A 25350-nucleotide genomic window follows, 5' to 3' on the forward strand; every position below is an offset into this window, starting at 1 on the left:
TAATTGGTTTTTGGGGTGGAAAGGAAATGGCGCAGTATCTGTCTCATATATCGTTGGACACCTGAACCGCGCCGTAAGGGAAGGGTAAAGGAGGGAGTGAAAGAAGAAAGGAAGAGAGAGGTGCCGTAGTGGAGGGCTCCGGAATAATTTCGACCACCTGGGGATCTTTAACGTGCACTGACATCGCACAGCACACGGGCGCCTTAGCGTTTTTCCTCCATAAAAGCGCAGCCGCCGCGGTCGGGTTCGAACCCGGGAACTCCGGATCAGCGACAGCGTGTCGGCGGCGCGGCGAACGGCGGCCGCGGAAGCTGTGATTTAATAATAATTGGTTTTTGGGGAAAGGAAATGGCGCAGTATCTGTCTCATATGTCGTTGGACACCTGAACCGCGCCGTAAGGGAAGGGATAAAGGAGGGAGTGAAAGAAGAAAGAGGTGCCGTAGTGGAGGGCTCCGGTATAATTTCGACCACCTGGGGATCTTTAACGTGCACTGGCATCGCACAGCACACGGGCGCCTTAGCGTTTTGCCTCCATAAAAACGCAGCCGCCGCGGTCGGGATCGAACCCGGGAACTCCGGATCAGTAGCCGAGCGCTCTAACCACTGAGCCACCGCGGCGGGTATTGTGATTTGGGCCCGTATTCCAATTTGCGTCCCTTTCGGCGATTTCGAAAGGGTTGGGATACGGGCCCTGGTCCGAGAATAGTCATCAAAATGGAGGCGCAGTGTCGTTTGACTGCGATAGCGGCACTGCTAATAGATGTGGAGGGAGATGACTATGATGATGTTTTCCAAGCGAAATGCAGTTACTGGCAAGAAGATTGCCAGTAAAGAGCAAGCTCTACGAACCAAATTTACCAAGGGCTCCTTGAGCGAATACCGCCAGCTGTTTCGTGCAAGCAATGAGCAGTTTTTCAGCTGTTGTCACGAATGGGTCTCTGCATAGAAAAGAAATAAAAACATGGTAAAAGAAAGAATAGGAAAGGCAGCAAGGGGACCAGGCAAAATAGTGTTTGATTCCAGATTCTCGATGAATCGCCGCCAGATTCCCTAAGCGAAAAAGCGCCTTCCTTTTTCAGTCGGCATCGTCCGCGGGCACGCGTTGGCAGGCCTGAACCCGTGACATCAAGCCACGTAATGGATTCGTCGTGTGAATTCACCTTAAGGGTTCTGGAAATAAACCTGTCTAGCTAGTTCGGGAACAATACCTCTAAACACAGGCCCTTCATCGCTTTATCGAAAGGGCGCAGACTTGAAAGACTTCGCGGATGAAGCTGAAGGAGCTGTACACGCTGCGATGTGTGGTCCACTTGTGTTTGACAGGCGGAACAACTGCTGTACATTTTTTTTTTCATACCAAGGTTTAAGTTCCCTGTAACTTGATGCATCTTTGACCTCTGCTGGAGTGACAGTTTCCTCAGTAAAATTCGCACATCTGTGTGGGTTCATTCCCTCAATTAAGAATTTAATTTCCTGATGCTTCGGCGCCAGGCGTTTTGCCAGACGACCTTAAAGAGCTACAATTGCAGAAAGAAATGAGGCATTCCCGGATAGTTTGTCCATGGGTAGGAAAGGGCTGTGTACCTTAAATTTACGACCGATAGTTTCTGGGCTCCTCGAAATGCCGTCGGTGCGGCCAACAGTCAAATGGGCGGCATCTTTGCCGCTGATGACTGTGCATCTTGATAGCTGTTTCATTCAAAAAAGCGGAGTGAGTAAGATTCCGAATCCTTTCGCATTATGGTCGCAAATTACGCCTCCATCCTGCGCCCCTTAGGGCACTGCGTTCCGGCCGGTCGGTCGAAGTAAGCAGGATGGAATGCCTAGCGATTGGCGCATTTACAACTGCTCCCTCTTGGTTAAACCATGGCGGCCGGCAGAGGTAAGGCTGGTCACAGAGGAAAGTGGAAGGCGTGCGGTGTGTATACATACGGCTGTCGCCGAAGCGAATGTAAACGTTGCGTATACTTAGCGGCAAATGCGGCGCTGAGCTGGACCACTCTTCTCGGAGCTCGCTTTTGGCTTGGCCCGGAAGGCAAGCAGGCTCTCGCTCGCGATCGCCTCAAGTGCGGAGGCGCAGGGTGAAGGAGAAGGCACGATGAACTAAGACGACGACCGGACAGTGCAAGGTGCTCGACTAGCGGCGACGGGGTGGCCGCGCGCGTGCGTGCGTCCCACCAATACGAAGCGACCTTGGTTCCGGTGAGCCCCGGGCGAAGCTTCTTCGCGGTAACGAACCGTTGTGGTGCCGTTGTGTCTCGCGCGCACCGTTGCTCGCAGCGTAAACTGGGTGACCGCGCCGCCGTCGAGCGTCGGCAGCGGGCGACGACTCGCACGCACGTGCAAGCCGGCGCATGTATTGAACCAACACTCGGTCCTACACCGCCAGAGCTCAAGCCTGGAACGAAGACAATACGTCTTTGTGCTCGTTCGTCGCCGAGTCTCTTGTTTGCTTCGGAGCTCTAACTGCGTTTATTCTGCTCGATATGTTGTTGTTGTTAGCCTTACAAAAGATGGCACGTGCCCGAACTGGGGGACCGGCCAAGAATCGGGGGGCAGAGGTTGCTATACACCTCAACATAATAAAGGCGAAAGAAACTCACGCGGGAGAGCAACACCGACGGAGCTAGCCTGCTCATATATTACTACCTGTTCTTTTTTTTTCTTTCTCTCGCTTTTTTATGCGTCATGCTTTCTTTGTTTCTTTTTTTTCCCACACGCTGGACGTTTTGGAACGAAAACAAGTTTCCTTTTAGCAGGGCTTTGTGCGCAGATTACACAAGCACTAGCCTAAGTTCCCTTTTCTGGTTAACTCGACTACTCATGAAGAGAGTTTTCTTTTTTCGCGGGGATTTTGCGAGTTCTGAGCCGGGCGTCTCAGTTTACTTTCTTGGTTCAGACATTTGAACCTATACAAATGGCGAATACTAAGTTTTCATATTTGCCGAAAAAAACGTCGGAGGAGATGAAATCGACCCGTTCGCGAGGGGGCATTGTTTCAAGGCCGGTTTGGTTGGCTTACATCCATCCCTTTTGTTCTACTTTGGATGTAGAGTCATTGAAGCTTTCAGTTCATTAATAGTCATAACTAAAATACTAACTGCAGCGCCGACAAGTATAGAGACAAGTATAGCGTTGACTTGCGACAGAAACGAGAAGTTAGGCGAACTCATTTTGTTTGTTGTGTTTACTTCGATCTCTCTTCAAAACAACGTGCCAAGACTTAATTGGAAAAAGAGAAGAAAATAAACGCCCATGGCGAAGTTGACGCAACTCGGTGCGTCGCTCGATTTTGGTTATTCCGCTCCGCTTCATTACGACGCCCGTGTCCCGGTGGGCGCCGGCTCGGCGGACATATTTTCCTCTCAATCCGCGGGCGCCTCCACTGTTTTTCTTGGAAATTAGTGAAATTCCCTTCGAGCTCTCTCGCTCCCTCTTCATAGCAGTTCCTCCTCACACTTTCCTTTTTTTTTTTATTCCTCTCTTCCGCGACATAGGCGCGTTTTGCTAGTTGCGGCCTAATCGTCTTGCGTTTCTTCTTTGCAGCCCGCATTTCCTTCACTCTTTCTATGCCCTCGGGCGAAAGAAAACAGACCGCTCCACCGGCACGTTCTCGCACTGCTTCGTTTTCTTCTCCCCGCCATCGGCCACCAGCATCTGCGGCGGCGGTCGCGCGTGCTTCAAAGTTTGCCTGTTTCGATGTGCAGACTCTCGGGCCTCCCGGTCCGCATCGAGCAGTCGGCAGCTCTTCCCACTCGCGGCCGGTCTTCATCCGCGCGCGCTCTTAATAACGCGCGCGCACAGCCCAGCTTTTCACTCGGCACTCGCTCGCCTCAATGACTCCTCTCTTCGACGCTGCGCCAGCGGCCGTCGCATCGCAGGGCAGAGACTGCTCTCGTGCCGATGCTGCTGCCCGTGGCGGGTGCACTGCCGAGGACCCAGAGAGGGAAAATTGAAACGAACGGGTTGGTTCAGAAATGAACCGAGAGAGGAAGGGGGGGGGGGGAGTGAAAGGCGAGAAATAGCAGCATGCCAGTGTGGTGTCGGGGTGAGGAGCGCGCTCCCGAGATTCGAAAAGGGATTCTGCGTGACATCCCGCGGCACCTGCATTGCGAAAGCAATTCCGCGCGCCCTGCCCATATATCGCACTATACAGAGGCTGTGCACTTATTCCAAGATTGCTTATAAATATTTCTTTGCACTTTGGCAAGCGCTCATTCTTCGGGGCTCAAATCTCGCAGGGACGGTATATTTTACCGCGTGTGTATAGCTTAATTCTGGGTATGACGGGCAGAGTGTCTGGTATCGATTCCTCTTGCGACAGCGGATGGCGGAGAGCATAAAAGACCGGCGCTCGTCAAATGCGGGAAAACTTGCTCAGAAAATAGAAGAAAGACCGGATCAAGTTACGTGAATAGGGTAGGTTTCAGTGAGAAGGACACCGCGATGAAGACGTCGATAATTACTGCTCAGCAGAAAAAGCCAAAAATAAAGAACAACGCTGGGTTGGTTCATATTTCCTTTATTGCCTTTATTCTCCTCACTGCTGGCGACCAAATTTTTCTCGTCCTCAAGCAGCAGGCAACTGGTTCGTTTAGTTTTGGTTAAGCTTAGGTTTGGCATTTCGTTATACTTACTACTTCAACTGCTTAGGGCGTGGCGAATGGCATACATTATCATTCGACTTTGAAATACAATAGCTGAATGATAAACCTTCTCTCCATTAAGTTATCCGAAGGAACGTCGCGAGCAGAGCAAGCTCAGCAAAAGCATTTCGTGCTTCAAGACGAGAACTAAGCACCGAGCTAAAGTGCGTAGTTGGGACTGGTCGCACATGTTCGTATGCCTAAGAAACGCCAAAAGACGAAGGCGAAAGGAAAGGTCGAGATGATTCTCGCGTTACCTCGCAACTAAATTTCGCTTAGAAAAACTTCATGAACATGCACGGAACAGGAACAACATTGGGAAAATCCTTGCACACTGCGTATTAGTGAGGGTTTCTTAAGTAAAATTAAATTTGGAGATGTCTCATGTATCGTTTTAATCCCTTCTTAGTCTGGGTCCTTCCGCGCTTCTTGACTAACAAATGGGTGTACAAAAGGGCGGAAATGATGTGGCTGTCATAAGAGAGAGAAAAAATATACTTTGAGCAGTTGTTTTTCTCTCTCTCTCTCTCTCTCTGCAAGAGCCTCAGTACACGGCAATATCAAAGGCCATCGTACTCGCATATCATATTGTAATAATAATTTCGTTCGTTCAATGTTCCTCTTGTCGCGCATGCGTGATGTTAGCCATGTCTTACCCATATACTCCGGTGGCAAGGTTCGAAATGAATTATTGTAAGTCGGTGCTCGTTTCTCGTCGGTTCTCTCCTTGTGTCCTCATCATGTGTGCGCTGTTCACTCCTGCTATGCAATGCCAACACGCCCAAACTGATACGTTAGTTCGATCTAAAATACGACAGTGCTGACAGAAGCGAAGGTACGAATGTCGATGTTCGAATGCTCAGCATAGAGCAGAAAGAATGGATCCCCCTCTTATATACCTTCTCCGATATTTCTGATAAGCGTAGGTGCATAATAATAATAATAATAATAATAATAATAATAATAATAATAATAATAATTGGTTTTTGAGGAAAGGAAATGGCGCAGTAACTGTCTCACATATCTCGGTGGACACCCGAACAGCGCCGTAATTAAGGGAAGGGATAAAGGAGGGAGTGCAAAAAGAAAGGAAGAAGGAGGTGCCGTAGCGGAGGGCTCCGGAATAATTTCGACCACCTGGGGATCTTTAACGTGCACTGACATCGCACAGCACACGGCCGCCTTTATCGTTTTTCCTTCATAAAAAGGCAGCCGCCGCGGTAGGGTTCGAACCCGGGAACTCCGGGTAAGTGGCCGAGCGCCCATAACCATTGGGCCACCGCGGCGGGTATTAGGTGCATGTGACAAAACCGTATTCCGACCACCCACTCTCCGGATTCCAGAATTCGAGGCTAGATTACTGAATAGTTTTGGCATAGCGCAGACGTGTAGAAAAGTATATGCCTGCTGCGCACGCGCTTATAAGGCGTGCACCTTTCACCACGCGTGGGCAGCAGGCATACGTTTATCCCCTACGCGTTATCGCTAACACGTCTCCGCCTTGCTAAAACTCTCTATTATTTCGCTCCGTCGGCAGTCAAGCCGCAGCAAGCGGGCATCCTATGCCACTCAAATGACCGGTCGCTGTGCGCGGATGGCAGGGTCGCCGAGAGGGGATGCCCTGGCGTTTTCTTTCCAATGCGCGTCCATCTGCCGTGGCTCTCAGATATCCCTCGGCGCTACCGACCTCGCACGCACGCTGCCCATCGCCCGCGTCTCTGGCAAAAACGGTGCACCCATAACAACTGCACTGCCTCTTCCGCCGGAGTAATTTAATTTCGCTTCAGAGCTAATTTTGCCACAGCCCCGCCAACCGGACAGCAGCCGCGTCTGTGTTCGGGCAAGGGGACAGGCGTGAGGCTTTGATCCCCCGCGGAGGCCGTGCTGCGCTCACTGCGGCCCACGATGCGCGCGTTCGCCGGGACCAAGGTGGAGAACGGCGCACTCGAAAGCCACTTAGAGCCAAGCCAGACCTCGACGCTGGCGTCTACGCTGAACTGGCCGGCGCCGGAAAAACAAAGCTTAGCGGGAACAAAGCGCGCGGAAATCTCGTTTCTGCCTCTGCTGGTTGCCGCTGCCTGGGCCCTCGTTGGCGCGGCAAAGCAACGCGCTATAGCCTCTTGTTTCTTTACGGGCGCGTCGTAAAATAAATCCGGCGGCGTGTCTCGCTGCGAGCCGGGGCCGGCGCGCAACAAATCGATAACAATCGCCGCGCACCGGCGGCGGTGGCATGCCAGCACCCACTCCAGCATTCCCCGCTGCGATCCCCCCCCCCCCCCCCCCCTGGTGTCCGCCCGACGCGCAGCGGGCCAGGTGCCTGGCGGGGCTTGAATTAGCGCCACAAAAGGTCGGAAATATTGGACGACGCAGCTTAACCGCCGATAAAGAAAACAATTGGCCGATTGTCCGATTTCTTTTATGCCCCCACGGGCAGATTTCCTCCCTGCCGCGTTCTTTCGCGCCGCTGGCTCAGACTCTGCCTGTGCGCTCGCACGTCGCGCCTCTCGGACGCTGCTGCATTAGCCGCGCATGCCGGCGGAACATTTCTTCCCAAAAAAAGAAAAGTGGCGCCCTGCACGCAGGGAGTTACGTGCTCAGTTTCGTTACCATCTTCTTTTTTCCTTTTTGCTTTTCTCTGCGACCGGGGCTGCAAAATTGTGCTCCCATTCTTCTATTGTGCTCCATTGTCATCTCTCGTCGATCCTTAGCCGATCCTGGCGATAGCACGTTCCCGGCGGCGCTTCGGCCGATGGCCAAAGGCGGAATCCAGGGTGCAGATTCGCGGGCCCGTACGTGGTATTTCCTCGCACGTAAGACTGCTTCGTGGTTCGGCGGCGTTTTGGCTCCCGCGTCGTCGTTTGCCGTGTTAATAATAATAATAATTGGTTTTTGAGGAAAGGAAATAGCGCAGTATCCGTCTCATATATCGTTGGACACCTGAACCGCGCCGTAAGGGAAGGGATAAAGGAGGGAGTGAAATAATAAAGAAAGAGACGCCGTAGTGGAGGGCTCCGGAATAATTTCGACCACCTGGGGATCTTTAACGTGCACTGATATCGCACAGCACACGGGCGCCTTAGCGTATTGCCTCCATGAAAAACGCTAAGGCGCCCGTGAGCTGTGCGATGTCAGTGCACGTTAAAGACTTGATAACACTTAATGAGAGCGACAAGCAAGGCGAGTATCACGACTGACACGTGGATTGAGCCAATCACGATAGCCGGCTGGAGAGTACAAAGGCACCGCCCATCGCCCACCTAATCCTGCGTCCTTATAGCTTTGTGAATGCGGCTCGTAGTACCAGAATTGCATGAACTTGATATATTGAATTTATATTATCCCGGCCCACGTTAAAAAAAAATGGAGGACGCTTAAGCTTCGTCTTTAAGAGTGAGACGCGACAGCGTGTCGCAGCGTTGCCTAGGAGTACACGGAACGCCATCGCCCGTTCGGCGCGACGTGTGGCCCGTTGGACAATTTAAAGGAAATGACGCCTGTCTCACATTTCTCGCTGGGCACCCGGATCGCGCCGTAAGGGAAGGAAAAATCGATCGATCGGTCGATCAATCAGTCGATCGATATATCAAACAGTGATCAATCAATCCTTAACGCTGTCGCGTTAAAATCCCTTCCCTTACGGCACGGTTCAGGCGTCCACCGATATGCGCCATTTTTCGCTCACGGCCAAAGACGCCGATGCCGACGACACCGGCTTTTCTGCGACACGAGCTCCTTAACACTGTCGCGTTAAAAAGAAAGTAGGAAACAGAGCGTCCTGCGCGCAGATCTACTCGGGTACAGTTGACGTAGTGAAAAGCAGCCCTCTTTTCAACCCCAAGAGAGAGAGAGAGAGAGAGAAAAAGAAACCCTAATTTTCCTTTCAATGTTCTAACTCTTACCATTTTTTGCTATGGCTAGCCAATTCCGACGATAAAGGCGGGTAAAGGCAGGACGCTGTCTCCTTTAACCTTATGCCAAGAAAGTATACCAAATTGAGTGTGTCCGTTACACGTGCAGTATACGACGCCAGATTTAAAATCCAACGAAACGCGCCTGTCGCCGCTCAGAAGAACGGCGCCCTTCAAGCGGTAGACTCGTGCAGCTTCTACCTTTCAGCCCAACGGTTAAGATACTCGTGAAACAACCGTCGCTGCGACCAGCCTCGTACCTAACGTGGTGCTACGTCAACAACAGATGGCGCCAGTCATCGAGTTTTCTCTAGACAGAACAATTTCTTGGTTGCACTTCGATTTATTTCGGAACCGAACCAATACGGCCCATTCTATCATATGGTACACTGTAGCAAAAAATTTCCTCCTCTCTTCTCCTCGTAATTTCTGACGGCGGTATTTTTTTATTTTCTCCATTTAATGGCCCAGTTCCTTGAGAGCTTCACGAATGAGGCGAAGGGTGGCCAGACTCAGGTATAGCATTCGGCGAGTGGTAAAAGAAGAACTCCCGCAAAGGTGACGTGGCATTCGAAGCTCGCGCGGCACCAGCGCCGGCTCGCGCATTCGGTTCGGCGCCATCACAGTGCAGTACGCGTAAGGCCGTCGCTAACAGCCAGGAGTTCTAGAAATGGAGCCAGAGGTGCAGCAAGAGGTGAATCGTCCTGTTCTTCTCATCAACCGCGCAGGACTTTACGTCATCCTCGCTGTACTCGCCGTGTCAATCCTCGGGTGTCTCTGTGTTCTTGGCTACTCCTTCACCAACCACGAGAAGCTCAAGAGGAACGCCGAGGAAGTCCGCAACTTTATCGCCTCCCAGACGAAGACTGCCGAGCGTCGCCAGGGCGTCAGCGCTGCCAGCGTGGGCAACGCCAGCTCTACCACCACCACCAAGGCCGCGGCGTCAGCAGCAGCCCCGGCCTATCAGCCGAAGGTAGGCGTCGGGGCGCCCTTCGGAGTCACCGCGAGCAAGAGTGCGGGCGATGCGTACGCTCTGGTAGCCAGGCAGGAGGCGGCGGCGGCGTCGTCTACCACTGCGGCAAGTGCGCAGCGCCAGGACGTGGTCACCCGTAGCAGCACCAACCAGACGCTGGCCACGGTGACCGGAGCCGCAGCCACGGCCACGGATGCGCCGACAGAGTACCCTGCCGTGGCCGCTAACGTGAGTGTGAACGCTGTGGAGCGCAACTTCACGGGAACCCCGTAAATCACCAGGGCTGCAACTCTGTCTTTTTGTTCGCTGGCAAGACATTCCTCCCAGACTTCCTCGGTGAGAGTGCACGCACTTGCATGCCAGTGCGGCACATCAGAAAGAGACCGGCAAGTGTACACCGAACACTGTGTCAGCAGTTCCTGGTTGAGACCAAAACTCGTGTGGCTCTGTTCTTTTTTTTTTCTTCATGTTTCTTTCCCTCCTTGTGCATTGTTCGGGACAGACGTCGCAGTTAGAGGATTGCGTGGCAGTGTGGTCAGTCAAGAGCTCACACAGCCTGCTGAAGCGCGACCCTGGCGGCCGAATGGCTGGTGGGCTGTCCTCTCAACTGGAGCAGAGACTGCAAAAGTCGTACCTACTCGCAAGGCGTGCGCGGAGGTAGCTCCCATCATTTTTGCTCTTGACTCTGTCGCCATTCTTTCTGTCTGTCTTTTGCGCGTACTTTCACATGTGTTTTTTGTCATGTCCTTTGACTAGTGTCCTCGCGTGGTTTTTCGACCGGTCATTAAAACGTGTCTTGCCAGAAGCAAATGCGTTGCCATAGCCGTCCTCTTTACTGCCGCTACAGTGCCACGCTCCTTTTAGTGCGAAATCAGTATACTCCTGACGTACCAACCCTGAGCAAGAATAGTGTCTTGTCTTGCCTTGTGCTCCGAAGTAACCAGAGCTTACCCGAGTTACTCGGGTATGAGCAACGTGGGTCGGACAGTCCCTACCGGTGGCTGTGATAGGGACAGCCACCTGCCAGTCCAACGCTCATCGCCGCGCCACTGCGCTGGTAATGGTTTGAAGGCCCGCCGTGACCTATTAATATTTAGAGAATGACTAATTCGGCATATATGGATATTGACCCACTGAAGCTATCGCGTCATACCCTTAAGGCGGAGCCTAAGTGTCCCCCCCAATCGAAGAATGAACAGCTGCTTTCGCACGTCTATTCGTTTTTGATTACGTTAAAACCTACCACTTTTCACACCTTACGTGTCCCATCACTGCATGGCGCTATATACCAACACTGTTTACACAGAAAAGAGTCAACTGCATAATCCTTGCTATTGTATCGAATTTCAGAAAGCATCGCCTAAATTTCAGACAACAATGCGCGCTCTTCAGGAGATCACTCAGTGCATTTGTTTTGTCAAAACGTTCTTGAACAGAAGCGAACAGATAGCCGCGTGCAAAGCGTCAGAGCTAAAGACCATTTAATTGGTTTTTTGGGGAAAGGAAATGACGCAGTATCTGTCTCATATATCGTTGGACACCTGAACCGCGCCGTTAGGGAAGGGATAAGGGAGGGAGTGAAAGAAGAAAGGAAGAAATAGGTGCCGTAGTGGAGGGCTCCGGGATAATTTCGACCACCTGGGGATCTTTAACGTGCACTGACATCGCACAGCACACGGGCGCCTTAGCGTTTTTCCTCCATAAAAACGCAGCCGCCGAGGTCGGGTTCGAACCCGGGAACTCCGGATCAGTAGTGCTTTGGTCATTTCTCCACAATTCTGCCGTGGAACGGTCGAACGAGGGCGAGTCTGTGCATCGCGGCTAAATGCAGCTCGCTGTTGCGCAGTTACATCTGAGGAAGGAGGCTCAAGAGCTGCTTAAACAACCCATTCGACCACGCGTCCAATGTGAACTACTTGTTTCGATCTCGGGATCTCCACGATCCCCAGGCAGGAACATGATTCGATCTGAAGAGCTGCCTTCAGGCACGAGATAAACTGACGGTTCTTGCCCTTCTCTCACATTGTATTCAGATAGCAGCGATAAAAAAACAATGTTTTCTTCCTTTCTTATTTCACTCCCTCCTTTATCCCTTCCCTTACGGCGCGGTTCAAGTGTCCAACGATATATGAGACAGATACTGCGCCATTTCCTTTCCCCAAAAACCAATTATTATTATTAACATTTGGGATTTTTTATTGGAGAGATTTGACAAAGAGGTGAAGGAAAAGTACAGCAGAGAGAGGCTGTTTCTACTGGCAAGGACATTTGTGAAAGACGCGTCATAAGCTGCAAAACGATGGTACTAGTAGTGCGGCCACCGCTTAAGTAACGAACATAAGCGATTACGGAGTGCGGCAAGCAGTTAGGCTAGTACAGTCATCCACACGCCTTTCTAGACCACTCGAAAGGCGCACCCTATTGTGCATGATAATGGCTGCTGTAAGTTGTGCCCAAGACATCTTTTAAAGACGTGACGGGTTAAATAGGATCGATGCAAAAGCGAATACGCATCCATGAGACAGATACTGCGCCATTTCCTTTCCACCAAAAACCGATATATGAGACAGATACTGCGCCATTTCCTTTCCACCAAAAACCAATTATTATTATTATTATCCCAGCCGCCGCGGTGGCGGAGTGGTTACGGCGCTCGGCTGCTGGCACGAATGCCGCGGGTTCGATTTCGGCCGCCGCAGTCAAATTTCGATGGAGGCGAAATTTGAGAGGCCCGTGTACTGTGCGATGTCAGTGCACGTTAAAGAACCCCAGGTGGTCGAAATTTCTGGAGCCCTTCACTACGGCGTCTCTCATAGCCTTAGTCGCTTTGGGACGTTAAACCCCCATAAACCAAACACAAACCATACGCATCCGCCAAAGGGCAGGTTTAGAGCCTTGGCTACTCGTAAATGACACTAGTGTACTCCCTGGTGCACCGTAGGAGTGTTCTAGACAGGTTAGTGGTGCTACGACGTGCTCGGTTTAGTCGTCTTTTTATCACTTTTTCCCCTCTTTTACTGTCATTCTGCATGTCCCCTTCATACTTTCACGGCCAACTAATCATTATCATCTACTCGGAGGAAGAACCCACTGGCAGTGGTGCCTCTCGTGCGCTCTCGCGTGCTAGGCTTCGTTTTCCCGGCTGCTTTTTCGAACGCTCTGCCTTCGGAGCATGCCCCCGTGGTTGAGCAGATCATGAGCTGTTAGCGGAACCGGCGCCAACGCTTCTGAAGATCCGTAATCCAGGGCACAAAGCAAGAGGCCGTGTTCCCGGAATGACCGCCCACGCTTCGAGCTAACAGCGTGAGTACCAAAGCCTCGTCCTACAGTGGCTTGTGTCGCTCTGGAGGAAACAGACCTTCTTTCTCTGATAGGACGTCACCAAAAGAATTTTTTCGGACTAGTTAAACCTTGGATGCCGGCATGAGTGACAACCAACACTACTACCCTTGGCGATGGATCCTTGGGAGGTTGTTACGGGGCCTCTCAACCGAGCGGCCCTGCTCCGTCAACGAATTCCCCGGGTGCTGGATCCTCGGTCAGCTAGACTCGTGGAACAGGGCCTTGCGGCCGACGCGGCTGGTCTTGACGGAGTTTGAGCCGGGAAGACTGTGCCTGCGCTCATATGACGACAGGGATGACTACGGGGAAGGCTACGGTGGTTGCGGCAATGTAAACGACGGTGCTTTCCTCCTGGCATGGCTGCCGAGACAGCACCGTTGCATCCTGGAAGTCCGAGTGAACGACCGAGCCCACATTGACCGGCTCTCCTTCATGTCATCTGTCGTCATTGGACCCGCGCCAAGCCTAGAACGCATCGTACTTCATCCCCGCCGCGAACTTCTGCCCTCGAGCGGTTATCTCCAAGCCTTCGGACCACCGCAGTGCCTGCGTAGCCTAGACCTCGTCAACATCCATGTCAGCGACGCTCTTGCATCGAATGTGGCCGAAGTGCTAAGGGGAAGCGCGTCGACTCTCAACAGTGTCAAGTTCGTGGGGAACAACCTGTCTCGAGACTCTGCTGGCATCCTTCTCCTTGCGTTGTTCTCATGTGAGCGATTGAAAGACTTAACCCTGGAGGACACCACGACCTCTTCCGCCTGCGACTTGATGGCAGAGTACTTCTCGAGCAGCAAAATGCTCCAGAAGCTCTCCTTAGTGGGCCTATGCGAAGCTGGCATGAGGTGCAGGCACTTCAACTTTGCAAGTGGAGGGAGAGTGTGCCTTGACTGTTTGAAAGATCTATTTGCCGCATTACGAGGCATTTTATCACTTCATCATCTGGCACTTGAAGAAATGTCCATTGGCGGCGCAACGGCAAAGGCATTGGCAGAGTTCTTGACTGGACATCACGCACTGCAAACATTGTCGCTGCTCAACTGCAGTTTTGATATCACAGGAGCGACGAGTATTGCCGAGACACTATCTGTGAACGGCACTTTGGAGCACCTCAACTTGCACAACTGTTCCCTTCAAGCAGAAATTATCAGCAAGTTGTGTTCGGCACTTGCTGTAAACACCACCCTCAAAAGCCTCGTTCTACCGGAAATCAGCAGCAGGTCGCTTGTTATACAGCAGGGAAATCCCACCCTGGAACTGCTCAGGCTGGAGAGTCCTGGACGTGTTCATTGTTGTCTGTTTGTTGACCGGCCCTCTCTCGTGTCGCAAGCATTGGAACAGGCCCTCAAATGCGTTGAAGCGGTGAAAATACGCCATGGAATGTCTGCCCGCAACGACCTGTGTTCCGTCTATAGCTCGCTAGCCTTGAATCATTCGTTGCGTTCCCTGCACATTGACTACTCGAGTGGCAGCGGTACCGATCAGGACAGCACACCAGAGGCTCTTATCGTTGCGCTCTGCACAGCTCTCAAGGCATGTGAGTGCCTCCAGACGTTCCATTTGGACGTGCGCAGCGCTTATCATGCAAACGAGGAGACGGCTCCACTTTTTATGGTGGTCTTTCACGCCCTGGCGCTTAACCGACGTCTGCGGAAGCTCTCCGTGGTCACCCCTCGACTGACCTTCAAAACTGCCGTGGCGCTGTCTGCCCTGGTTTCCCAGTGCAAGAGAAGCCTGGTTGAGCTACACATTCTGAGCATTGAAAACATGCCCATCACGGCCCTCGATGTGCTTCACAACATGGTGACCACGAATGTGTTTTTGTCAACGATAAGTGTCAGGTGCTCTGAGTGGAGAGACGTGGTGCAGGCTAATACAGCCGTAGACGAGGCGAAGGAGCGCAACCGCGTCCGCCTCAACAGGGCAGCGCAGTTCGTGACGAGCATCGACGGAGAGCCAGCATGGTCTGCCCAACAACATTGCGCTGCCGCGTTCGACGACTTGTGTGCTACGGCATCTTTGCGGGAACATCTGGCGTCGCTATCGGGAAAATCTGCTCTCCAGGTGTCCCTGGACGTGAAGAAGGCGCGGCGCTATCTCCAGGACAACTACATGGTCTTCGCCCGTGTCGTGCGCGCGGCGGTTGTCTGCGAGGGCGACGGCAGCACACAGCTGGATGACCTCAATGTTGAGTGCTGGCGTGCCATCGCGCAGTACCTGAAGCTGAGTGATGTGGTCCGGTAACTGCTTACCTGTTACCAGGATGTTACAGAACGTTGCCGTGTGTTTATGTGCGTGTGCGTTTCCTTTGTGCGTGTGTTTTTCGTGTGTGTTTGCGCGCGTCCGTGTCGTGTGTGTGCGTGTGCTCTGCTGTCCTAAACACACTTTGTCGGCGTTTTCAGTAAACAAATATTTGTTCACTGGTTTCCTTGGCTTCTTGGTTTCGTTTCCTTGGCTTAGTCTTTTTTCCAGCCCTGGACGGCGACCGTGCGAAGAAAGTCAACTTCAAACGAGACCTCGTTCTCCTGTCTGACGCCTCTTGCGCGGCCGAGTGTCCTAGGGCGCCGTAATGGCTTAGACGTCACTTCTCGGCTCTCGCCTGTCGCATGCGAAGGCTATACTTCTGCCGCTTTGCCGTGGCATAAATTCTGGCTCGCTGTGGCTTCGTCCTGACGTGCGTGGCACCGCGCTAAATTGTCCCACGATCGTCTTTTTGCCTCTTTCGAGCGACCCTTTCTTACTTTAAACGAAGCCGGCAACTTGTTTTTTTTTTTTGTCTTGGGTTATGCAGCGTCTATCTTTCGTTTGCGTCTCAAGTACGTTTCTCTTCTCGGACTGTTGCTTTTCTACCAAGAAGAAGTCTGTTCTCAACGCTTATCGTAGACCACAAATTTGTGCTGGCGAAACGGCCACCTGAAAATACACTCATGTTCGTTAAGGTAGTAGCCCAGCTGATTAAGGCGCCACATGCGCTTCTGATTGAGCACATAGCAGTCGAGGTCCCAATCCCGTTGAGGCGTAAAATTCTTTTGGGGGTATTTGTTTTCGTGGTTTTTGTTGTCTTGTGTACGGACAAAAGGGCGAAAATTCGCGGGCACGGCGAAGCGAACATACGGGCTTTTAATGCGTTCCTGCATTAAAAAAAACATGGGAGTACGCCTCAAGGCGCAAAGCAGCCATCTCGATCCAAAAGGGCTTGGAACCATCAAGCGCCGCCAAGCTGCCCGCACGCGCAGCGTAAAGGGACGGCGCAACCCATTCGTGGCGGGGTCGCGGCGACCACGTTGTGGCGATCACAGTCATTTACAGTTTTGTTGTCCGTCTTTCATCGCCCCAACTGGCGCACGCGCCTTGGGGCCCCGCTGGCCATCTTCGTCGTCGCTGCCACTGAGTGCGCAGTAGCCAAGGAGCGCGTCGCTGTGGGGCAGGTTCTCCCGCTGGCCCCGCTCTCCGACCAGTGCTCGTGCAGGTGACCACGTCCACGTGCATCGCATGAGACATCAAACGCCTCGTAGCCAACGGCTCTTCTTGTCGAGCTGCTTGAGGAGTTAATGAATTGGCCTTGTGGTAGCATACCTCCAGGCGACTGGCACGCTCATCAGTGGTTCCCTTTATCCAGACTCCGCCCTTTGCAGTGGGCGTCACACAGAAACACAGTCAGGAACACAAGAATACCGACCAGACCCCCGCAGTTAAAGTCCCCTGACGCGTTATCTAGCGAAAAGTAATGGTTGTTTGGTGCCTCTGCAATAAATACTCATTTTTGCCCTAGCGCATAAATGGCGGAAACATTTCTAATTCCGTTACACAACGCGACAGAAGTTTGCCCGAAAGCGTTGTCCACAAAATTCTCTCCGCGAGTATACATGCGCAGCTGACGTCGCCGCGAGTCCTGTACCTCGGTAGAATGGTGTCCAGGCATTTTGTTTTCACCCCTGCTTCTTGCGCATGAAATGGTTTCTGCTGAAACAAATGCCGACAAATGCTAATGCAGCCACACAGAACTGAATTAGGAAATCCGACGGAATACTAAGGAAATAAAAAAAGTATAAGGAAGTACGTCTAACGGAACCGAAAGGAACATCTCAGTGGAGAAAAAAAAAATGTTATATGCCGAAGACTGCGTCCGTTCGAAGTACGTCTAACGGAACCGAAAGGAACATCTCAGTGGAGAAAAAAAAATGTTATATGCCGAAGACTGCGTCCGTTCGCCACGGGAAATGGCCAAGGTAACTCAAGTAAATGCGTGGATAAAGCACCTACTTTCGAGAACAGAGTTAACTGCATAATCCTTGCTATTGAATCAAATTTCAGGAAGAATCGCCGAAAATTCAAAGAAAACATTGCGCGCTCTTCAGGAGATCACTCAGTGCATTTGTTTTGTCAAAACGTTATTGAACAGAAGCGAACAGATAGCCGCGTGCAAAGCGTGAGAGCTAAATACCATTTAATTGGTTTTTTGGGGAAAGGAAATGGCGCAGTATCTGTCTCATATATCGTTGGACACCTGAACCGCGCCGTTAGGGAAGGGATAAGGGAGGGAGTGAAAGAAGAAAGGAAGGAGGAGGTGCCGTAGTGGAGGGCCCCGGAATAATTTCGACCACCTGGGGATCTTTAACGTGCGCTGACATCGCACAGCACACGGGCGCCTTAGCGTTTTTCCTCCATAAAAACGCAGCCGCCGCGGTCGGGTTCGAACCCGGGTACTCCGGATCAGTAGTCCTTTGGTCATTTCTCCACAGTTCTGCCGTGGAACGGTCGAACGAGGGCGAGTCTGTGCATCGCGGCTAAATGCAGCTCGCTGTTGCGCAGTTACATCTGAGGAAGGAGGCTCAAGAGCTGCTTAAACAACCCATTCGACCACGCGTCCAATGTGAACTACTTGTTTCGATCTCGGGATCTCCACGATCCCCAGGCAGGAAAATGATTCGATCTGAAGAGCTGCCTTCAGGCACGAGATAAACTGACGGTTCTTGCCCTTTTCTCACATTGTATTCGGATAGCAGGTTTGCGTGTGCTGTTCGTGTTTAATTAAATACACAATGTTTCATTAACAGTAGTCAATAAGAAATTGCATTTTTAATTCCCACAGTAAAATGTGACGGCGACATGTTTCGACGCCGGCAAAACATAGAGCTATCCCGAAGTTGCCGGCGATCTCCAAGAGTGTCGCTGGGGCTCGTATTATAGATCACTTCGTAGATAATATACCTTTGTGGAGAAATGAATGCGGGTCATGAATGTGGGCTACAGTCGTATACGGCTGAAGCCTGCACTAAAGCTCCGCCCACATTCAGGACCGCCGCACAGAATTCCTCCTTGACAAAAAAACAGTCCGTTTCTTGATACCTGAAGAAAACGCTAACCACCTGAAGTATAAGCTCAAGAATGTTTACGCATCTGGCTTGTTTAACGCAGGCATACAATAAAAAACCTATTCCGTTCATTCTTGTGATTGGTCAGCGGAGTAAAAGAGGAGACCGCATGCCAAGGCCCATTGTTAGAAACTGTTTTTTTTAAGTTACATCCTACTATAGTGTAACTTTCTAAGTTATATGTGTCTGATCCAGAGTTCCCGGGTTCGAACCCGACCGCGGCGGCTGCGTTTTTATGGAGGATAAACGCTAAGGCGCCCGTGTGCTGTGCGATGTCAGTGCACGTTAAAGATACCCAGGTGGTCGAAATTATTCCGGAGCCCTCCACTGCGGCACCTCCTTCTTCCCTTCTTCTTTCACTCCCTCCCTTGTCCCTTCCCTTACGGCGCGGTTCAGCTGTCCAACGATATATGAGACAGATACTGCGCCATTTCCTTTCCCCAAAAACCAATTATTATTATTATTATACTGTGCCATTTCCTTTCCCCAAAAACCAATTATTATTATTATACTGCGCCATTTCCTTTCACCAAAAACCAATTATTATTATTATACTGCGCCATTTCCTTTCCCCAAAAACCAATTATTATTATTAAGTTATATGTGCAGTGTCTTCCGGCTCTAACAAAAGTTATTGCAAGCATTATCAATATGTAGCTTTCTTTTTTTACTACCGTTTGCATCCTGCGTGTACACATACACATATCAGCCACGACGTTTATTCTGTGTGCTACTTGCACAATTTCGGCACCACCTGGCCAATTCGCTTGGCTGCTCTCGTTCAGAACCCTTATAATCCCACCGCTTTCGAGTGAGCCTCCTCTTGAATACAGAGGAGTGTGCGCTATCTCCCGTTTCTGTTTAGATCTGTGATTCAACGGTTTCTTAAGTATTTTTTATCTAATTGCTTGCCTTTTTTTTTTCAGCGTGGCAGTGGTCTTTCAGACCTTCTGCCGGCTTACGCTGAGCTTCTGTACACGCTCACGAGAACCGAAAACAACCCGTCAGTGCGTTCCAACGAACAAGAAAAAGAGGTGGGGAGGGGGCAATCAATCCTCAATGGTGACCGTGCCTGTGATGAAAGCCCATTAGCGATCGGTATAATTTATTTATGTAAATTCTTTTAATGCGTGTCCCAGGGCTTTTCGAGCCACGCGCTAAGGCAAAAAAGCTGTCTGAATCCTAAGCGTAAATCATGTGTTGCAAGGAATTATTATAAGAGCTGCGCAAGAAGAAGATAATCGTGTTGAACGCGTTAACAATGTTAGGTTCTTGCCGTTGCATTTTCAGCTGTTCACAGCGGCGCTAACGTAACCGGCTACACTGCAATAATGTCTGCTGAAGTCACACCGATGGCATGTCGATGGATTCGGGATGACTGTAAAGCAAAGGCTTAGCGCCACAAAGGCCGCAACAGCCATCCCGGGTTCCCAAGCTGTGGCCACGAAACGTCGCTGGCGTACGATTTTATTTTCCGTTAACTAAGTCAGCAAGAAAAAAAAGGAAAGAAAACGAACGAGGACAAGTGGGAGAGTAATATTATTCCCACGTTTTGGCGCTCTGCGTTCGCCGCCTCTCGCACAAGTTGTTGTGCTCTTCTGTTTGCAAAACAACGAACCGGAGAGCATCGGAGCGAATAAACGCCGCAGCGTCGTATCGATGCGCTTAAGGAAGCGTTTGCCTTTTCACCCTGGTGCTATGCGCCTTCGTGCGCGTTGCGGAATCCGCTCTTTCGTGCCGGCCGTTTCCAGAGACAAAAAAGAAGAAGCAGGACGTGCGCGTGCGTGAGAAGATGGAGAGATGTAACTGCCGTCCGTCAGCTCCCAGAAACATTGGCGCAGGGAGCAGCGAGGCGCGTTAGTTAGGGCATTGACGCCTACAATGCCCGGCAGACGCGAGTGTGGGCGCTGCAACGCAGGCGTTTGATAATAATAATAATAATTGGTTTTTGGTGGAAAGGAAATGGCGCAGTATCTGTCTCATATATCGTTGGACACCTGAACCGCGCCGTAAGGGAAGGGATAAAGGAGGGAGTGAAAGAAGAGAGGAACAGATAGGTCCGTAGTGGAGGGCTCCGGAATAATTTCGACCACCTGGGGATCTTTAACGTGCACTGACATCGCACAGCACACGGCCGCCTTAGCGTTTTTCCTCCATAAAAACGCAGCCGCCACGGTCGGGTTCGATGAACTATAGCGGCTGTTTGGGCTTGTTGGTCAGTGAACATGGTAAAAGAAAGCAGCGCGAAAAAACAAGGACGAACAGAAGTGGACAGGACAGGGCGCTGACCCCGGGAACTCAGGATCAGTAGTCGAGCACCCTAACCACTGAGCCACCGCGGCGGGGCACACATTTGAAGGGGGCAAAAACAACTACATGCGAGCGCAAAGATCGTCGTTCAGACTCTATAGTTTTTTTTTTTTCGTTTTAAACAAAGGGACCCGCAACATTAAGAGCGCAAAGTCCAATTATTCAAGGAAGCCTCGGCAAATTTCATGACGTGTCCAAGCTTTCGAAACTGGCGACACGTTCTCCATGAACGTTAGGTTTTGTTAAACGCCCCTATGATCGGAGTGAAGCCGAAATGGGACATTTAGTGAGTCTTAGCGAAGCGCCTTTGCTCTGCATGTCGTGGGCCCCGTACGCGGAGCAGTGAGCGACATGTCGCAACGCGAACCGCGGACGCGACGCTTGCCAGCCAAACAAAAAGCTATGCCCGCACAGACGCGCCGCGCGAAGTTTGTACATAGCACCCTGCTGCTGCTGCTACCAGCTGCGGCAGCGCTAACTTAGCGGCTGAGGCACGGCTTAAACCGGCCGGCAGCGTAAAACACTTCCGCCTGTCGCCTCCAACGGCGCCCGTCTCTGTTGGAAATCATTGCGGTTAGGCGCGCCAGCTTTGCGGACGTTGCCCGCAGCTGCTCAGAAAGAATTGTGCCCTCTTGTTAATCCTGCTTCCTTTTTGTTCCGCGTATTGCCACGAAAACAGGAATAAAAACAGGGCACGCGACGCTGTAATTTCCCTCCGCATGCAACGAGCCCTCTTTCCCAAGTTGTCGTGCTCCGCAAGGACCGCAGTAATAAACACCGGCACGTTAGCTGAATCATGTGGGTGCTTTCTTTTTCTTTTCATTTTTACTTCGACGTCTGTGTCAGCCAGGTCCCACAGAGTTTACGATGGCGTGGTCATATGGTGGTCGTGAAGTAATAGCATCAGCAGCAGTACTAATAGTGGCATCAACAACAACAACAGTAGTAGTAGTAGTCGTAGTAGTATAGACCGCAGCGGTGGCCTAGTCGTTTGAGAATCCGCCTTGCATGCGGGAGGTGCGGAGTTCGATCCCCAGCGCCGCTGGGTACCCACCGGTGATACAATGGGTACAAGCTTTCCCCTGTGAAATGCTTGGGAAATGGGCCTTGGACCCCGCCTTGAATAGAAGAAACAACCTTGTGCCATGGCGCTCTTTGGCCACAGACACTGTTGTGCCATAAAAATGCATTATTATCATCATCATTAGTAGTAGTAGTAGCAGCAGCAGCAGCAGTATGTCTGTCAGAACAGACAACTTGAAAGAAGGGATGGCACAATCTGGCGATGTTTACATGATTTGTTGTGAGATAATCAATCAGTCAGTAGAACATTATAATCCATAGTTCATATTACTAAATAACTGTTGGTTTCGATGTATTTGAACTATGTAAAATTATGTGAGAATTGCTTCCTCCAAGCATGAGACAGCTTAAGCACTGAAGCAACGTCAAAGAGATATGTAAATCAGATGTTCAGTTAATGAGTAAGCTTTCGTTGTTGCGTTTCTTTTGTTGTTGTCTTTTTGTTTTTTCTGTTCAGCCTGCTTGGTCGGACAATGTACAGGCAATTACGGTATTGGTGCAAGGCTCACATGCTTTTAAACGAGCCAAATTCAAGGTAGAGGCGCTCTTTAGAAAGCACATGGGCAGACTACGAAATCTGGGTCGGCTGCATAAATAATCGCCTCTTTAGCATCTCAAAAGTAAACCATGTTTTCAGTTTCGGACGAGTGCTCCATTTTTCAAATTTGCACAAGGAATGAATGGGTAAAGTTTACGCCATGGTTACTTTAGATTTTGGTTCCCATTATCGCTGAGAGGGTGTCTCGTGCTGCGGTGTTAATCTGAGTGTCGGCGGGCGTACCGGGAAATACCCATCCTCGCTTCTGAATAAAAGTGCAGCGCCGGTTCCTGAGAATGCCACGCGTGTTCGTCAGAGCCAGGGCTGATTACACCGGCACAGGAGCCAGAAGAATTCAATATCCTGAGGAGGCATGGCTTATTGGTTTTAGGGGAATCACCCAAGGTGGAGTAGATGTCACTCAAGGTAGTAATAACTCAATAGCACACACCTGAGCAGAGTAAAAAAAAACTACAAAGGAAAGCTCTGAAGCTTTATCAGAAACTTCGAGGTGAAAGAAAGATAAAGAAATATTTGTCCTCCGGGGTACGAACCCGGGACCGCCGGCCTTAGCGGAGCACTCGCTCTACCAACAAAGTTAACGAGGGTCGCTAGCAGATGTCAGTGCGAGCCCCTGAGGAGGAGTAATTTTTCTTCATTTGCGCAGTTCCTGGGAAAGATGTGCAGCTATCCTTTATAGCTGCGTGGCTGCGCTTAGGTGCATATGAGAGACTGCCTAAAAGAGCGAACGTAAAAGCCGCACCACTACAGCTTCCGTTTCTGGCATCCCTGGATCGCGAAGATTGGTCCTTGCAGGTGCGAAGCGGTAAAAAGCCCATCAAAATTAAGTGACGCTAAGGGAGCGGTGGTCATGGACTACAAGCGTAGAGTCGGTAACCGTGCCTAAACCGCTTGACCTCGTGTCGGAGAAAGCTACTTCCTTGGTCTGCTGCCGCATTCTTCTAGCATCGGTGAAAGGCTTGCATTAATCAAGCTTTCGTTGAAAGTTGAAACCGTAATAATACATGAATATGTTCCTGTGGAGCGAACAGGATCACTTGGGGCGACGGCTAGGGTTTCCTAACGTACATACACAAAGGGAAAAGTACAAACAGCCCCCAAACAGCACGCCAGAACCAAAGAATCAAATCTGCGATCTCGTGCTCACAGTATAATGGCTTAACGCTTGAGCAATCACGGCTTGTCTGCAAGTTTGTCAATAGCCATTATCGACTACTTAAGAACCGTTCGTTTTTGAAACATCTTGGCAGTGAAACACACATTTTCCTTTTGCGTGTTCAGCTTCCTTCTCAAGCGCTCAGCCAAGCATGTTCTTTTTTATTCTTTAGCTTGCTTTGAGAGCAAATAAAATCAACACTTGGTGCATCCTAAATTGACTTTTTTTATCTAGCCTAACCACGCAGCGAATGCGCCCAAAATAAGAGGACAAATGCATGCACTGCCCAAGACCAGAAAATATTTCACCCTCGTAATGCAAGAATGGCAAGAGGTAGCCGCTGATCTCTTATCTTTCATGCTCCTGCCGGTCAATGCTACACTTCTTATAGTATTTGTTTACAAATCAGGCGCTCGTATTCTTTCCTCATTTCTCTCCCACTTGCATTTGTATGATATAAATTATTCAAAAATGGCGTAGTGATTGAACTAACAAGCAGTGTTCGAAATTCGTCTCTAGTGGCATTGCTCAATGATTTCGGGGTGGTGGCAGAGGAAGGGAAAATAAGACGTAAAATGTTATTCAGTGCGGAAAACAGTAATTCGTTGATAACGAACATGTATGGAGTATAACTCACATGTTTGGTTTGTGGGGGTTTAAAGTCCCAAAGCGACTCAGGCTATGAGGGACGCCGTAATGAAGGGCTCCGGAAATTTCGACCACCTGGGGTTCTTTAACGCGCACTGACATCGCACAGTACACGGGCCTCCAGAATTTCGCCTCCATCGAAATTCAACTTCCGCGGCTGGGATCGAACCCGCGTCTTTCGGGTCAGCAGCCGAGCGCCGTAACCGCTGAGCCACCGCGGCGGATGTAACGCACATGTAAAGTGCTACCATCCTACTAGCTGTTGGCGATGTGCTGACCAATGCGTGCGGCTCCTCTGCGCTACCACGCTGCAGGCGCTGAACGCGTCATATTTTGCGCAGTGTGACTTGTAATCACTTCAAGCAAAATTTCTGTGAAGTAATTAGTTTGTGAAAGAGGATGATGCGAAACACTTGCGTCCATGTCAAAAATATTCTGGCAGTAACTTAGCACATTTGCTTTGTATTCTCAGGGAGATAAAAAGATGCAAGGGTTTTAATTTTTTTTGTTATTGCCTTAGATTATGATTTTTCAAGTCAACTGAAGTCAAAGTTCTCTATCCCGGCCGCGGCGGTCGAATTTCGATGTAGGCGAAATTCTAGAGGCCCGTGTACTGTGCGATGTCGGTGCGCGTTAAAGAACCCCAGGTGGTCGAAATTTCCGCAGCCCTCCACTACGGCGTCTCTCATAGCCTGAGTCACTTTGGGACGTTAAACCCATATAAACCAAACCAAATCAAGTCAATGTTCATCAGAGCTGAATAGTTTACCTATTCTGGAGTACGCTACACAGTACTACTAGGACCAGCCACGTAGAAAAAGCTTATGTGTGTATACGTATACCTTCTATGTGTGAGTAATTCTTGCCTCATTGTTCAGGCAGCGAAAGCAATGACCTGGCAATTAGTCTCACTTCTGACATTTTCCAGGAGATCTGTAGTCAACAGGCTGTATTCTACACGCAAACACTTTCTCTTCCTTTCTCCTGCGGCCACCTTATGCCCACAAACAATCTTTTTGAAATCGAATAAATACATTGACTGGTAATTGTATAAATGGAGAGACTGAAAGGAAACACAAAACCCATACTCCGGAGTCGGTTGACAAAACGCCCTGCAGGCCGCGATTTATTTTCGCCTAATATTAAATCCCTGCATTAGCAATACAATGCAGCGATAAAATCGCCAGGCACCCGTTGAAATTCACCTCATGCGCAGTACTTTCACAACAGCACGTCATAACGGTGAAATAACAAATCAAAACTTCGTTCCTCAATATTCATTCTCCCTACGTGCGTGGCATACTAGGATGGATCGAGCAAAAGTGGCGAGCAGCGCGCTTCAGCGTGCGATT

The 25350-nt window shown here is 50.5% G+C and overlaps 1 protein-coding gene across 1 annotated transcript in view; it reads right to left on the reverse strand.

Moving 5' to 3' along the window:
* Positions 1 to 25350, reverse strand: part of LOC144114687 (frequenin-1-like) — a 211503-nt gene that overhangs the window by 184845 nt on the left and 1308 nt on the right. The gene's annotated exons all lie outside the window — the stretch shown is intronic.

This window comes from Amblyomma americanum, chromosome 1 (assembly GCF_052857255.1).
Source record: "Amblyomma americanum isolate KBUSLIRL-KWMA chromosome 1, ASM5285725v1, whole genome shotgun sequence".
Taxonomy (NCBI): domain Eukaryota; kingdom Metazoa; phylum Arthropoda; class Arachnida; order Ixodida; family Ixodidae; genus Amblyomma; species Amblyomma americanum.